Raw genomic sequence first — 18,126 nt, 5'->3', positions numbered from 1 at the left:
CATTGTGTATTTTGTGAACTCATATCTGATTTTTTATTTCTGACTACTGCACAAAACTAAAGGAACTGTTTATAGAGTCACAGGGACTGTGGACCTCTATGTTTGGTAATTTGACTCAATCAACAAGGAAATGTATTTAAAGCATTATTCTACTTTTGTGTGAAATTATGATGACTAAACACATAGAGACCTTTAATTTAATAATATTTATTTAATTATTCATTTTATATTTCAGACAGTCTTTCCAATTAGCTAATATTTTACCCAAATGACTATATAGATAGCTGAGACTATTATGCATTATATACAATTTTTTCTGCTATAATTAAAATTTATTTTAAAAGTTACAAGATTCCGGTCTCTGTGTTTTTTACTGAAATCGAGCAAAAATGTCTTGGGTGCTTTCCCAGGACCTATTTCCTCCAAGGAGATAAGACTGAACCACTGAAACAGATTACTTATCAAGAATAATAGCTTGCTCATCAAGAACTATATCGACTTTCTTTTTGCTATGTTCCAATTCAGTGGCATTTCATTATCAATTCTTCCCAATCCTACTCAGTTTCCCATCTGGCAAGACTTGTCTTTTTTTTGTCTTTTTATCCTCCTTATTCGACCATTTTGAGACACTACTAAGACTTGGTCACAGTGAGGTTTTTCCCTACAGAAGGAGGTCTAATAAATGTAGCTACACCTGATCAGGAGACATTTCTGTGGTCTTTGGGTACGAGTTTTCTTATACCTTTCATCCAGTCTCACCACTTGTGAACATTTGCTACATTTACTTTAGAAATCTCTCTCTTTTGACCTTTTTTTCTTTTGAACCAATTGAGGTAAATTCCAGACATTGTGCCCATTTAGCTCTTTTCTTTTTAATGTTTATTTATTTTTGAGAGGAGAGGGTAAGGGCAGAGAGAGAAGGATAGAGAATCTGAAGCAGGCTTTGCACTGATAGGGGAGAGCCCGATGCAGAGTTCAAACTCATGACATGGGAGATCATGACCAAAACTGAAGTCAGACACTTAACTGACTGAGACTCCCAGAAGTCCGTCCCTCCGGTTATTAATGTTTCAGTGTATATTTTCCAAGAACCAGGACAGTCACTTACCTAACAATAGCACATGTTTCAAAATCAAGAAATTTGACATTATAGAATACAATGACTTAATGTGCACTCCATATAGACTAATCTGTCTAAAGCAAATATATTTATTTTTTTTCCTCAATTTTTAAAATTATTTATTTTAATATAATTTATTGTCAAGTTGGCTATCATAGAGTGTATACAGTGTGCTCTTGGTTTTGGGGGTAGATTCCCGGCTTACATACAATACTCATCCCAACAAGTGTTCTCCTCAATGCCTGTGACCAGTTTCCCATCACCCCCACATATCTCCACCATTAACCCTCAGTTTGTGCTCTGGTTGTAAGAGTCTATTATGGTTGGCCTCCTTTCCTCTCTGTTTAAAACTATTTTTTTCCTTTCCCTTCCCCCAAGGTCTTCTGTTTGTTTCTCAAGTTCCACATATGAGTAAAAACATATGATACCTCCTTTCTCTGACTGACTTATTTCACTTAGCATAATACCCTCTATTTTCATACACATTGTGGCAAATGGCTGGAATTCATTCTTTCTCATTGCTGAGTAGGGGTCCATTTTATATATAAACCACATCTTTACCCATTCATCAGTTGATGGACATTTAGGTTATTTCCATAATTTGGCAATTGATGAAAGTACTGCTACAAATATTGTGCCCCTATAAATCACCACTCCTGTACCCTTTGGCCAAATTCCTAGTAGTGCTACTACTTAGTTGTAAGGTAGTTCTATTTTTAATTTTTTGAGGAATCTCCACACTGTTTTCTGAAGTGGCTGCACCTGTTTGCATTCCCACCAACAGTACAAGAGGGTTCCCCTTTCTCCACATCCTAACCAGTGTCTGTTGTTTCCCGAGTAGTTAATTTTAGCCACTCTGACAGGTGTGAGATGGTATTTCAATGTGAATTTGATTTGTATTTCCCTGATGTGTAGTGATGTTGAGCATCTTTTCATGTGTCTGCTGGTCATCTAGATATCTTCATTGGTAAGGTGTCTATTCATGTCTTCTGCCTATTTCTTCATTGGGTTATTTGTTTTTATGGGTGTTGTTTGGTAAATTATTTATAGATTTTAGATACTAACCCTTTATCCAATATGTCATTCACAACTATATTTTCCCATTCTATGAGTTGCCTTTTAGTTTTGTTTGTTTTAGTTTTAGTTTTAAAAATTTTTAGAGTTCTATTTTTGAGAAAGAGAGAAACAGAGCGCAAGCAGGGAAGAAGCAGAGAGAGAGAGACAGGGACAGAATCTGAAGTAGCCTCCAGACTCTGAGCTGTTAGCACAGAGCCCAACGTGAGGCTCAAACTCATGAGCAGCGAGATCTTGACTGGAGCTGAAATTGGACATCTAACAGACAGAGTCACCCAGGCGCCCTACCTTTTAGTTTTGTTGATTGTTTCCTTTGCAGTGCAAAAGCTTTTTATCTTGATGAAATCACAATAGTTCATTTATGCTTTTATTTCCCTTACCTTTTGAAACGTGTTGAGCAAGAAATTGCTGTGGCTGTTTTCTCTAAGATTTTGATGATTTCATATCTCACATTTAGGTCTTTGATCCATTTTGAGTTTTTTTATGTGTATTGTGTAAGAAAGTGGTCCAGTTTCATTCCTCTGCATGTTGTAATAAATGGGTGCTTTCCCCAGCACCATTTGTTAAAGACTGTCTTTTTTCCATTGGATATTCTTTCCTATTTTGTCAAAGATTGGTTGGCCATGCACTTGTGGATCCAATTCTGGGCTCTGTATTCTATTTCAATTATCTATGTGTCTGCTTTTGTGCCATTACCATACACTCTTGATGATGACAGCTTTGTATTAGAGGCTTAAGTCTGGGATTGTGATGCCTCCCACTTCTGTCTTCTTTTTCAACATTACTTTGGCTATTTGGGATCTTTTGTGGTTCTACACAAGTTTTAGGATCATTTGTTTTAGCTTTGAAAAGAATGCCTGTGCAATTTTGACTGGGATTGCATTGAATGTGTAGATTGCTTTGAGTAGTAATGACATTTTAACAGTGTTTGTTCTTGAAATCCATGAGCATGGAATGTTTTTCCATTTCTTTATGTTTTCTTCAATTTCTTCATATGTTTTTCTATAGTTTGTAGCATACAGATCCTTTTACATATTTGGCCAGGTTTATTCCTAGGTATTTTGTGGTTCTTCGTGGAAGAACAGGATCAATTTCTTGATTTCTCTTTCTGTTGATTCACTATTGGTGTATAGAAATTCGACTGTTTTCTGTACATTGATTTTATATCTCACGACTTTGCTGAATTCATGTATCAGTTCTAGCAGCTTTTTGGTGGAGTCTTCAGTGTTTACCATGTAGAGTATGATATCATCTGCTAAAAGTGAAAGTTGGATTTCTTCTTTGCCAGTTTGGATGCTTTTTATTTCATTTTGTTGTCTGATTGCTGAGGCCAGAACTTCCAACACTATGTTAAGTGATGAGAGTGAACATGCCTCTCGTGTTTCTGACCTTAGGGGAAAAGCACTCTGTTTTGTTTTTTTTTCCATTGTGGATGATATTAGCTCTGGGATGTTCATATATGGCTTTTATGATGTTAAGATATGTTCTTTCTATCCTGACTTTCTTGAGGGTGTATTTATTATTTAATTTTTACTGTTTATTCTGTTTTGAGAGACAGAAAGAACAGAGTCTGAGCGGGGCAGGGGCATAAAGAGAGGGAGGCAGAATCCAAAGTAGGCTCCAGGTTATGAACTGATAGCACAGAGCCTGACATGAGGTTTGAACTCACTGGCTGCGAGATTATGACCTTAGCTGAAGTCAGACATTCAACTGACTTAGCCACACAGATGCCCCTCTTGAGGGGTTTTATTAAGAAAAAACGCTGTATATTGTCAATTTTTTTTCTGCATCTATTGAAAGGATCATATGGTTATTGTCCTTTCTTTTATTAATGTGATGGATCACATTGGCTTATTTGTGAATATTGAACCAGCCTTGCAGCCCAAAAATAAATTCCACTTGATATCAGTGAATAATTCTTTTTATATGCCGTTGAATTCTATTTGCTAGTATCTTGTTGAGAATTTTTGGATCCATGTTTAGCAGGAATATTGGCCTGTAATTCTCCTTACAGTGGGGTCTCTATCTGGTTTGGGAATCAAGGTAATGCTAGTTCCATAGAATGAGTCTAGAATCATTCATTCCATTTCAATTTTTGGGAACAGCGTGAGAAGAATAGGTATTAACTCTATATTTATGCCCAGTAGAATTCTCCTGGGGAACCACCTGGCCTAGGACTCTAATCTGTGGGGAGATTTTTGATAACTGATTCAAAAAACTGATTTCTTTACTGGTTATGTGTCTGTTCAAAATGTCTATTTCTTCCTGTTTGAGTCTTGCTAGTGTGTGGGTGTCTAGAAACGTGTCCATTTCTTCCAGGTTTTCCAGCTTGTTGCCATATACTTTTTCATAGTATTCTCTGATAATTGTTTGTATTTATGTGGTGTTGGTTGTGATCTATCCTTTTTCATTCATGATGTTCTCTGTGTCCTTTTTCTTTATGAGCAGTCTGGTTAGGGGTTTATCAGTTTTATTTAAAAAAAAAACGCTGCACTTAGATTCATTGATCTGTTCTACTGTTGGCTTGTTGTTTTTTTTTTTTTAATTCTACATTGTCTATTTCTGCTCTAATACTTATTATTTCTCTTCTTCTGCTGGCCTCGGGGTTCTTTGCTGGTCTGTTTCAAGTTCGTTTAGGTGTGCTGTTAGATTTTGTATTTGGGATTTTTCTTGTTTCTTGAGATAGGCCTGGATTGAAATGTAATTTCCTCTTAGGACTGCCTTTACTGTATCCCAAGGATTTGTACTGTTGTGATTTCATCTTCATTTGCTTCAATATGTTTTTTTAAAATTTCTCCTTTAATTACCTGGTTGACCTATTTATTCTTTAGTAAGATGTTCTGTAATCTGCATGCATCTGGAGGTTTTCCAAAATTTTTCCTGTGGTTGATTTCAAGTTTCATAGCATTGTGATCTGAAAATATACATGGTATAATATCAAATCTTCTATTTTGTGACCCAGTATGTGATCTACCTTGGAAAATGTTCCATGTGCACTCAAGAAAATCTGTATTCTGCTACTTCTGGATGAGAAATTCTGAATATATCTGTCAAGTCCATTTGGTCCAGTGTATCATTCAGGACCATTGTTTATTAATTTTCTGCCTAGATGATCTGTCCATTGCTGTAAGTAGAATATTAAAGTCCCCTGCAATTACCATATTCTTATCAATAAGATTGCTTATGTTTGTGATCATTTTATGTATTTGGGTTCTCCAAACTAGGTGCATAAACATTTCTAATTCTTAGGTCTTTTTGATAAGTAGACCCCATAATTATGATATAATGCCCTCCTTCATTACAGCCTTTAGTTTAAAATCTAGTTTGTCTGTTATAAGCATGGCTACGCAGCTTTCTTTTGACTTCCAGTAGCATGACAGATTGTTCTCTGCCCCTCAGTTTCAATCTGCACATGTCCTCAAGGCTAAAATGGGTTTCTTGTAGACAGCATATTGTGGATCTTGTATTTTTATCCACTCTAATACCCTACGTCTTTTGATGTGGGCATTTCATTCACTTACATTGAGCATTATTATTGAAAGATACGGATTTAGTCTCATTGTGTTACCTGTAGGTTTCATGCTTGTAGTGATGTCTCTGGTCCTTTGTAATCTCTGCAGCATTTCACTCACAAAGTACCCCTAAGGATCTCTTGCAGGGCTAGTTAAACTCTCATGAACTCTTCAGGTTTTGTTTTTCTGGGAAAGCCTTGCTGGATAAAGGATTATTGGCTGCATATTTTTCCTATTTGGCACATTGAATATTTCCTGTCACTCCCTTCTGCCTGCAAAGTTTCAGTGGACAGGTCTGCTACTGCCCTTATGTGTCTAAGCCAAAGCTAAACTTGCATTAGTGCTATAGACAATGTAAAAGCGATCTGTTAAATTAAAAGAGTCTGAGTTTCTAGTGTACTTATGAGCTATCAAATTAGCATGCTGCTGTGTGTGTATAAATCTATATCCGTATATCATCTCTATCTATATATCCAAACCAATGTCTATATACTGTACATATAAACATATACTGTATTTGTGAATGGGGTGTGTGTACATGATTTTAAAGGGTGCTGCCTCTGAGTCAGAGATAAGACATTTTATTTCTCACTGCAAAATCAACAGCTAGAGCAACAGCTTGTATCAGTTCCCCAAGCCCCAGTGTTGACAGAACAACATGATAAGGGACAGATTGTATCTGTATGTGGTGTGAGATCCATTACAGAAGAGTGACCCCCCAAATTAGGATCCTTCTGGCTACATCTTCCCCTCCAGAGAAAGAGAGAGAAGCTTTATCATTATTCTGAAATCTATTTGGATAAAGAAAGATATATATCTTTATTTCCTATAATAGTGAAAACATAAGTTAGATTGTTTTCAGGAAAATAACGCTTCTTAATGTAAATATATCACACCTCTTCCTTGCATTAGTGCTATAGACAATGTAAAAGCGATCTGTTAAATTAAAAGGGTCTGAGTTTCTAGTGTACTTATGAGCTATCAAATTAGCATGCTGCTGTGTGTGTATAAATCTATATCCGTATATCATCTCTATCTATATATCCAAACCAACTTTTGAGAAAAAAACTGAAAAAGCAGTGGAACTTCAGAGTTTCTATATCCAAGGACTGTAGGAATAGTAATGTTGTTAGAAAGGAGGCTAAGGGGAGCCTGGGTGGCACAGTCAGCTAAGCATCCAACTTCGGCTCAGGTCATGATTTCACACACGTGAGTTCGAGCCCCGAGGTGGGCTCTGTGCTGACACGTCAATGCCTGCAGCCTGCTTCAGATTCTGTGTCTTCCCCTCTCTCTGCCCCTCCCCTGCTCACACTCTGTCTCTCTCTCAAGAATAAATATCATCTGCTTATTTTTCTCATAAAAACCTAAAATAAATTTGAAATACTGAAAAAAAAAGGAAGGTAAGATGCTGGTCTTGATAAGAAATGTTTCTGAAACACTACTACACATTCTCAGATTGTAAGTGAGGCCTTGTGGTCTAATACAGTTCATAGAGGAGATGCCTTCTCCTTCTGCCTTGTACAACCCCTAAATGAGAGCAAACGAACAGCTTAGTTTAAATCTGAGCAAAAGGAATTATTAAACTACTACAAAATTTATAGTCCTGGATGACAAATCAACAGCAAGTTGTTTTAATCAACTTTCTCAGTTCTCTAAACATTGCTCTAAATCAACTAAAGTGAACAATGTTGCAGTTTATTATTAAAATCCATTTTTAAACATCTCAGTTGAAAAAAGTCAAGGCTTCAAATGTAAATAACAACCTTTTCCAAACTATAACTCACTGAGTGAAGTCAGTACCGATTCCTAGTAGCTGTAAGATATCTTCCCTAAATATGTAAAAAAGAGCTCTTTTCAGAATAAACATACTAGACCCTCCTGTATCCTTTCTAACTTTATATAAATATTTTTCTTTTTGGTTAGAGGAGGCCAAAATAATAAAATATATAAAGGTGAGGGTGTTTTTTAGAATGTTGATTCCATGTACATTTAAATAAATTAAGAATAGACTTTTGGGGAAAGAGAAAAGATATCCACAAGTGAGAGGTAATTAAATGTAAAGAGATTAGAGGCACCTGGGTGGCTCTCTCTGTTAAACATCCAGCTCTTGGTTTGGGCTCAGGAGCTCTCACAGATTGTGAGTTCAAGACCTGCATTTGGCTCTGTGCTGTCAGTACAAAGCCTGCTTGGGATTCTGTCTCTCTCTGCCCCTCCTCTACTTGTATACTCTCAATCTCTCTCTCTCTCTATCTCTCTCTCTCTCAACAGATAAACTTTAAAAGAAATAACATAAAAAGATTAAATGAAGACATTAATACAAGGACATATTGGGATCTTTGTAGAAAATCAGAAAACATAAAAAGTGAATTGATGCCCTAAGAATAAATAAGCCAGGCAAAACAAAAACAAAAACAAAACTGGAAGTTTTGAAGCAAACTGAAGTTTTGCATGAGCCGTGTCTTAAATGGTCAGAGACAGTTCAGCTCCAAGATTGAAATAGAAAGGATCTACCTACTTGAATTAGTAATATAAACAGAACAACATATGAGGATGGAAAATGACAGGAGAAGTTAGAGTAGGGAGTGAGTGTGTGTGTGTGTGTGTGTGTGTGTGTGTGCCAAATTATTTTCTAGGGACAACCATAGCAAACTGCCATGATAACAAGACATTGCAAAACAGCAAAAATTTATTGTCTCAAGGTTCTGGAGGTTAAAAGTCCAAAATTAAGAAGTCAGCAAATTCATATTTTCTCTAAAACACATATGGGAGAACTTTTCCTTGCCTCTTCATAATTTCTGATGGCTTGCATGCAATCCTGGACATTTCTTGGTTTGTAACTGCATAATTTCAATCTATGCCTTTATCATGACATTCTCCCCTTACGTGTCTGTTTCTCCTCCCTCTCTGCTTATAAGGACAGTAGTCATACTGAGTTAAGCACTGTCTTTATTTCTTCAATAACTATTTAAAAAAATTTTTTTAGATTTATTTGAGAGAGAGAGAGAGAGAGAGAGAGAGAGAGAGAGAGAGAGAATGTGAGTGGGGCAGGAACAGAGAGAGAGGGAGACAAAGATTCTGAAGCAGGCTCCAGGCTCTGAGCTGTCAGTACAGAGTCTGATGCGGGGCTTGAACTCAAGGACTATGAGATCATGACCTGAGCTAAAGTCTGATGCTTAACCAACTGAGCCACCCAGGTGCCCTGACCTTATTTCTAAATAACATTACATTTTGAAGGAGTAGGGATTAGGGCTTTATCATATCTTTTGTGGTTACAATTGAACCTAAGTCATATGGGAAAATAATATCCATTGATGAAGGGTCTTGTGTTCTTCCAGTTGCCACCGTCAAAGCATGCTCATGAAGAGATCTTAACAGTAATTAGATATATAAGTTTACAGAAGTATGCATCAGTTATCATTTTGAAAATGAGCTATTTCCATCACTGATCATTCTGTCCTATGACGTGTCCCAAAATATGTAAATATATAAAGACATTTAGTGCCACATTACATGTACTAAAAAATAAATGTACAATATCAAGTACAAATGTTGAGTACATGATTGTATTATTGCTATAATGAAATATTTTGTAAATTTTAAAATGACACAAAAAGTTGTGATCATAAAAACAATTTCTTATGGTATAATGTTACGTGAAAAAAGATAAAAATTATGTGAAAATTATGTACACAATGTAATTCAACAATTAAAGCTTAAACAATTTAAACAATGAATGGAAGGAAATATGTCAAAAGGTTAACAGCTGCTCTTTTGAGCGGGTATAGAGTACTGGATAAGTTTTGTACCTTTTTTCTGTTTTATTAATTTTTAGTAAAAAGTATAAGGTGTTGATAAGAGAAAATACAAAATAAATCTTTGGTGATTAAAATACATTATTTATTTGGTTCAGCTGGTGCGTTCATTGATTTCATCTTACTACCTAGATTTTTAAGCCTTTAGACTGATCTAGCTGTTGCAGGTTGTCATTTATTGTACTTCTGATGAAGTCTTGTCACTGACCACATAACAAAAAGCCAGTTATAGCCTATTATGCTTGAATTGGTTGAGAGTGTTTGCTTAATAGCCAGTTACCTGAAACCTTTCAGAAAATTAATAACTTCCTAAGTGAAAAATTGAGGCCTGGTTATGGCTCAATGGGTCTGGATATGATCTTCACCAAAAGAATGAAAAAAACAGTTGCCTTCTTTTTTACAAACCATCCACATCCCACAGTTCTATTATTCAAATCATTAGACAGATAGATTAAATTGGGGTTGTAGGTATATACTGAGAGCATATTTGTCTTGTAACTGAAGTTAAACAATAAATCCAGTCTATATATATATATCCATGTCATATATACCTAGATATAGTTTATTCATTCAAAACATGTGTTAACAATATTGATCAGCATAAAATAAAGTACTGCTAATATGAAAAGTAGAAGTCTTTTGTCTCATTCTTGCCTACTATGTAAATTTATTCCCTAGACAAAACCATTTTTAATTTTCTAGATATATTTTCATGCATTTTTTTCTATTATTTGCTGCCTCTTTGCTTTTCAATTTAGATTTTAGATATTAGTCACTGACTTCATACTGTGTATGGTAATTAAGGGTTTTGGCTTACTTTAATGTCTTCTGCACACATACAGACACACACATGCATTCCTTCTAACACGCACACTTTTTGCTCTTTATAACATGATTTATGTCATATTTTGGTAAACTGATCATCAATATGTATATGTTTTTTTTAATTTTTTATGTTTATTTTTGGGAGAGAGAGAGAGAGAGCACAAGCAAAGGGTGGACAGAGAGAGTGAGAGACATAGAACCCAAGGCAGGTTCTAGGCTCTGAGCTGTTGGCATAGAGCACAGCACAGGGCTCAAGGCCACAAACTGTGAGATCATGACCTGAGCTGAAACTGAATGCTTAACCAACTTAGCCACCCAATATTTATATTATTATAATTATGCAATAATATTTTCTTCTCAATTGAAGCATACATTGTGAAATTTTCTTTTTTAATATTTTTCCAATAATTAATAACTCTCATTTTTATATTCCTAAATTACTTTTTTTATAAAGAAATAATAACTTTCCCATATGTTCCAATGTCCATTAATATTTTTTCCAAAGTGTTTATGCATATCAGATAATATGAGGTCCATTAATTTTTAATGACCTTCCTACTTTAGCCATTCATCGTCCTACCCAAAATGGACAAGCTCTCTCTAGGTCTGGTCTTGGCTACATCCTAGATTCAGGTACTCTAAGCAATAGACTTTTATAGCTAGATCTTCTGTCTTCATCTTTGAAGATGTCTTTCCTTTTAACATTGGTAAAAACTTGAGAAAATGTGCATACCAAGTAATTTATTTTCTTTTTAGGCTAGTTCTTCAAGAGAACTATTTATTCACTCTAGATACTTTTAAGCTCTTAATTTTCAGGATCATAAAACAGGATGTTAATATGACTTGACATGAGTCATTTTCATATGCATTTTTCTCATCTTACCCTATTATTATTATTATTATTATTAATTTTCATTATTCCTATTCTATTTTTTTGTGTCCCCATCTGAGACCTCCTTTTTGTCAGATTTTAGATCTGTTTTGATTCTCTAATTTTATAAAGTAGTTTTAACCTACTTGATATTACAATCCTTCTATAATAACCAATATGACCATTAGTTTGCAAACAAGCAACTCAAATTTCAATATCTTGACACAATAAAGGTTTATTTTTTACACTGATTAGGATATTCTTGTTAAAAAGCTTCTTCTGATAACTGCTATAATCAGGGAACTAGGGAGAGATTTCTTATACTGCTGTGTCCCTGCTGACTTCTAGGCCCTCAAAGATTTAGACATACCAAGAAGATAATAGCATATGGTACATTATATGAACAGGATTGATGGTTTCATGTATCATTCCCATCTTTGTCCAGAACATACCCTCACAATTTCCAGCTTGAAACAAGTGGATTTGTGAAATGTAGTTTAGCTGAGTGCCTACAAAGATGAAACCCAAAGGGTGATCATATAAGTTATCTCTACATAATAGTCATTGTTATGATGTTGATATGCTTCTTAGCCAAATTAACCTGGAAGTAAAACTACTTTCACCAGTCTAGATGCAGTTACAATACCACTTATGAAGTCATATTTCTTTATCTGTATCTCCTTCATATTATAGGTCTTTCAGCCTCCATTGAAACAGACTTCTAAATACTTAAGTGTTTTATGCATTCAAATGAGTTTTTTCAAATGTGCTCATAAGCATGATTTTCTCAGCCACCACATTATATACTACAGTCTCCTATTTCTGTTCTAATTTCTGAGCATTCTTTTTTTCTTTTTTTATAAAAAGAAAAGGAGAAAGTGGTAGAGGGAGAGAAAAAATCTTAAGCAAGGCCCCAGCATGGACCCTGACACAGGGCTCGGTCCCACAACCCTGGGGTCATGACCTGAGTCAAAATTAAAGGTTGGACACCCAACCGACTGAACCACCTAGGTGCCTCTGTTTTCCTTTCCTTTCCTTTCCTTTCCTTTCCTTTCCTTTCCTTTCCTTTCCTTTCCTTTCCTTTCCTTTCCTCTCATTTCCTCTCCTCTCCTCTCCTCTTCTCTCCTCTCCTCTTTCTTTCTTTCTATCTTTCTTTCTGCCTTCCTTCCTTCCTTCCTTCCTTCCTTCCTTCCTTCCTTCCTCCTTCTTTCCTTCTTTCTTTCTTTCTTTCTTTCTTTCTTTCTTTCTTTCTTTCTTTCTTTCTTTCTTTCTTCCTTTCCTTCTTCCTTTCTTCCTTCCTTCCTTCCTTCCTTCCTTCATTTCTTTCTTTCTTTCTTTCTTTCTTTCTTTCTTTCTTTCTTTCTTTCTTTCTTTCTTCTTTCTTTCTTTCTTCTTTTCTTTCTTCTTTCTCTGAACATTATTAAGTCACTTGTGCCAGTATTTGGTTTGCTAGTAAAACTGCTAAAGGAACTATTATACCATTTCGATACAGTGGCACAAGAAGGCCACTTCACTGGAATGGCAATGTTTATAGAAACAAATGTAAATATCAAATAATACCAGACCTTGGCTGATATTTTCATTTCTATTAGTATCTCACCAACTATACTGAGAAACTAAAAAGCAGGCATCCTTTACTATTTAAATCTCTCTTCTCACCCAATTCCACTTTATCCATCTGATTGCAGCAGAAGCCAAATCTGTCCAATTTGATACGCATACTCTGGCTCCATGAGATTGGTCCAGGGAACATCATTTGAACAAAAATTGATCAATGATTGTCTATGAATTGTAAATCTGACATTGAAGAAAGGAACATTTAACCTGCATTCAAATATATTTGTAAATTGATAAAATTGATAATCGACCTTTTTTTATTTTTTATTTTTTAAAATGTTTTTTATTTATTTTTGAGAGACAGAGAGAGACAGCGCAAGTGGGGGAGGGTCAGAGATAGAGGGAGATACAGAATCTGAAGCAGGCTCCAGGCTCGGAGCTAGCTGTCAGCACAGAACCTGACGTGGGACTCGAACCCACAAACTGTGAGATCATGACCTGAGCTGAAGCCGGATGCTTAACCGACTGAGCCACTCAGGTGCCCCAATTGACCTCTTTTTAAAGAAGAATTCTTCTGCTTATGTGAACTTGTAAGTCAATAGACAGTCGAGAGTTGAAGGAAAAACAGAGTGAACCATGTTATACAAAGTTTATTGGCCTCTTGTTGGCCTCTTGATGGTGCTTCAGGACTTTATTTCAGTGCATTGGAATCTCAGCAACACTCCCATTCTTAAGATTTATGAGATGTCTTAGAAGATTTCATTCCACTAATGAAGCCACCTTTTTCATACACAGGCTCTGCTGGGTCCAAATATTTAAGATCATAAGCATAATTCTCATTTCCAGAGGTCTAAGCCTAGGATAAGTTTAATTTTCAAAAATTACAAAGCTTATGAATAGATAGGCAATAACAGAAGCTCAGCACTTCGAATCCAAAGCTCCTGCTCCTTCTATCAGATAATACTGCATTGAGAAATATTTGATGTTCACAAAATGCTTAGAACATCTGAGATGAAGGAAGTACAAGGAATGTATTATAAATCATCATGAGTATATGTATGAGTATTTAGGCAAAATGTGAATATCAGAAGATTAATGTATATTTCTTTTGATTAAGCCATACAATAAGGAACAGCAATGCCTGTGGGGAATGTCTTTAACTGCATATTGCATTAGAAAACTACAAACTGTGCTCCTCTGAGAGTTGAGTATTTTAGAAGTCTGCCCAAGAATATTTGTCATCTTTGTTAAACTTTGAGACTAGAAACAGCTGATTTTTAAAGAATTTAACACATCAATAATGAGATGCTGTAACATATCTTTAAAACATGTTATAGAAAAGAATAATATTTCTTTCTTCATAGGCTAATCCATTATAAAACAAATATTATTTTAAGAAAATATGTAGATAGACACCATCAAAATTAATCATGAATATACAGAAAATCTTTTTGTTTATGATATAGTAATTACTTCTCTACAAAATATCTTCTGAGAAATAAGAAATGATGAGGCCAATTTAACATCACTAAATGTCATGGAATATCTTTAGCCAAAGTCAAAATTTGGTACCCAAAATTGGGTGACAATTATTTTTCTCCTTGTTTATATACAAGAAATTTTTTTATTAAATGTTTATTTCTTTTTGAGGAGGGAAGGAGGTAGTAGGGCAGAGAGAGGTGGACAGAGGATCTGAAGCAGGCTCTGCACTGACAACCAAGAGCCCAATGTGGGACTTGAACTCATGAACCATGAAATCATGACCTTAACCAAAGTCAGGCGCTTAACTGACTGCGCTACCCAGGCACCCCAAGGAATTCCTTTTTAATCTAAAAGAATGGCTAGGTAAACATAATTAAGTAAATGGCACGGCTTCTGTTCTTTTATCGGAACTAAGTATTATTGCAATCCTTTAGGGAGAGAGAAGAGGTAGATAGAAGCAGAAGAACTCAATTTAAGAGACTTTTACACTGCCATCCACTACAGTGAACAATTATGACATATTTCTGGTATAAAAAAGCTTATTTACTGACATAAGAGAATTTTTCAGCTTTAGGGAACCATAGGAAAAAAGTACAGTTTTCTTAGAAGCCATCAGCAATAATTGATGTTACTCCCTTAAGTGGTTTTTAGACTAGAGAACCTGGACAAATGTGCAGCATGATGAGGATTTTAATAAATAATCTGAAAGAATTTTTTAAAGTACCTGGTGTCCTAGCTGCATCAAACATGCATGAAGAGATAACACAGGTATTGATATTAGTTTTAATAAATCCTCAAGCTGTGTACCTCTGAAGGCATTTGAGATATAAGATCAAATTGAAACACAAGACAATCGCTTATTAGGTTTGGTCACCTTCTTTTTTTTTAAATTCATTTTTGAAAGAGAGAGAATGAGCATGAGTGGGGAAAGGGTACAGAGAGGAAAACAGAGAATCTGAAATGGGCTCTACATTGACAACAGCGAGCCTCAAGTGGGGTGCGAACCCATGAACGGAGAGGTCATGACCTGAGCCAAAGTTGGATGCTCCACTGACTGAGGCACCCAGGGGCCCCTAGATTTGGTCACTTCTAAAATTCTATCTAGGAAATTTCATTTTCTGGTAGCATATCGAACTAAATACCTGCAGTGACATTTTCCCTTCCCTCAATCTTTGTACTTATAACAATGAAATATTCTGACAATTTTTTTAATGGAGCATCTTTTTAAATATGTCCATGAGTTGGTACTAAAGTCAGTCATGGTCAGTTAAGCAGGCATCAGGTATATTTGCCAAACCTCATAAATTTTAATGTAAGAATTTTCAGATATGTGATTTGGGAGATATAAAACAAAATCCAGGCAAGCTTATGCAAGTTTTAATGTTTAATAGCCACTAGTTTATAAAACGCAATACCAAATGCATTAGATAAAAAAAAAAAACGGGTATCAACACAAAAATGCCTCTCCCTATGGAGCATATATTCTACTAAGGGGAACACAAGGACTAAATAAAATAGTTTATTAAATGGTGATGAATGCTATGGAGGAAACAAAGCAACAAGAGGGATAAGATGTATTATTAAGTTGGCATGTCAAACAGCTTAGTTTGAGAGGACTGTTATAAAGAGTGACATTTAAGAAAAGATCTGAAATAGATAAAGGACTGAGTCATGTGGATATCTTGGAGCTGCGTATTTTAGGCAAATTTTGGAAAATGTGCAAGTGTCCTTTGCATTTTGGAGAAAATGCAAGCAGTCCAATAAGGCTATATAGCAAAGTGATCACAAGGGTTAATAGAAGGAGATAAAGTTAAAGATACCAGCGAACTGGATTGTAGAAGGCCTTTGGAGTAAGATGACCATATGTCTAGGTTTGTCCAAGAAAATTTTAGTTCACAGCTGTTGGCTAGTGTAATTATGCTTAGAGCCCTATTCATTTTCAGAACTGTGTCTGTTTGGATGATAGATTATACCTTATTTGTAAAGCATTCTATGGAGTTTAGTTTCTCTACATAATCATTGGTAAAGCCATGAAAGGATGATCTGATAAAGCATATGTCCTAACGCATATTTTATTATGGCCACTGTCATATTTTTAAAAACAAATAAGGGAAGCAAGGCAAGGGTAGACTCTGTTAGACCACTGAGGGCCATTGTGATTATCTGGGCTAAAATCAATGAAACTTCAGATCAGATCGGCTGTGGCACAGATTTAAAAAAAACAAAAACAAAAACAAAAACAAAAACAAAAACAAAAACAAAGACCTGAATCCAGATATGTCTTGAAGATTAAAATAATGTAATTTAGTAATGAATGTACAGTTTGAAAGAAAGAGTAAAGCCTATGTTAGGCCAAATTTTGCCTGATACAGAGAACAAGGAGTATTTGCATTAACCGACACTGGGAAGAGAGCAAAATTTGGAGTGGATCAGAAGTTCAGTTTTGGACAAGATAAGTTTGTGAGGACAGAACTAGGTTGTTAGGGATTTAAGTATGGGGTCCAGGTGAGAGGACTAGGTTAGAGACAAATTGTGAGCTATCGTCCTCGGGTTAATATTTGAAGTCATGATTTGGGAAGAGATTTCCAAACAAGTGAAGATAGATAGGGAAAATAGGTGGACAGAAGACCAAGTCCCAACGCAGGCCAAAATTCATCACAGAGTGAAGAAGTTCCAGTAGCAAAGAAATACTTGATGTTTCAGATGAAAAGTGCGGTGGATAGGAACCGCGGATACTATATTGTTGAGTTCGCAGGAATCCGCGGCGTTAGAAGAAAAGTGAAGGAGCCACCTAGTGTTCATTTCTATTAACAGGGGATAAGTCATGGTAAAATCCACGACAACAAGGACACAAAGTCAAAAAGATTGTGTTTGATACTTTGGTATGAAGAATATAGTATGTGCATTGGTAAAAGTTGATATACATATCATTTTCCTTCATTACCTCATTTTCTCCCTTAACTCCTGCTGAATAGGTTAAATTCCTGAATCTCATGTTAATCTTGTTCCTCCTTTTATGAATTTCACCCTTTGAATATGTATCTTAAATTTAAAAAATTGGCTTGATAGGAGTAGGGCTGATCTTCAGTATGTTGATAATATAATCACCCTCCCACAGTATCACACAAAGTTCATGGAATTAAGAACCGATTGTTACTCAGTATTTCAGTCTGTCTCATAAACAGACTCAGAGAAATGGAGATATTAAGTAACAACTGGCTTTACATACCTATCTCAGAAAGTTGTTTTCAAAATTAAAGAAAATTCACGTAAATGGAAAAAACTTTCACTAAGGTACAGTAAAATTGTGCGTCATTATATACATTATTTTATTTAAAAGGATTAAGAAGAGAATAACAATGAAGTGGAAAACTGTTTCATGAGCACTTAAAAAACTGCCTATAGTTTAAACCCCAATCCTTTTGGTTATATTTGCATCTAACTTTAGAATTTCCTGGCTAGGTTTCTACAGATCAAGTAAAGAAATTTTATTTTTTAAAAAAAGTCAAAAGGCATCGTTACTGAATATTGAAATGTATTTCCATTCATTTGTTAATCTTCCTCACTCACTTTTATTTTGAGAGATGTTTTCCAAAGCTGGGCTTCCTATGCTTTGTGTCAGATTTTACCCTATTGGTTATCTGCAGCTTTCTTCAGGAGGAAAATTAGCAGAAGAATATATATGTTATATATTATATATGTATATATATATAAATTATGTGTTACATTAATTAGTACATTATTTAGTAACTAAATGAGTGTATAATTCTAGTTTTTTGAGTTTTCAGACAATAAAAGAGGGCAGGGAAAATATTGATGATAAAAATGGAGATTTTGGGGGGCACCTGGGTGGCTCAGTCAGCTAAACATCTG

The sequence above is a fragment of the Suricata suricatta genome, chromosome 11, assembly GCF_006229205.1.
Source record: "Suricata suricatta isolate VVHF042 chromosome 11, meerkat_22Aug2017_6uvM2_HiC, whole genome shotgun sequence".
Lineage (NCBI taxonomy): Eukaryota > Metazoa > Chordata > Mammalia > Carnivora > Herpestidae > Suricata > Suricata suricatta.
This window is presented reverse-complemented; position numbering follows the sequence as displayed.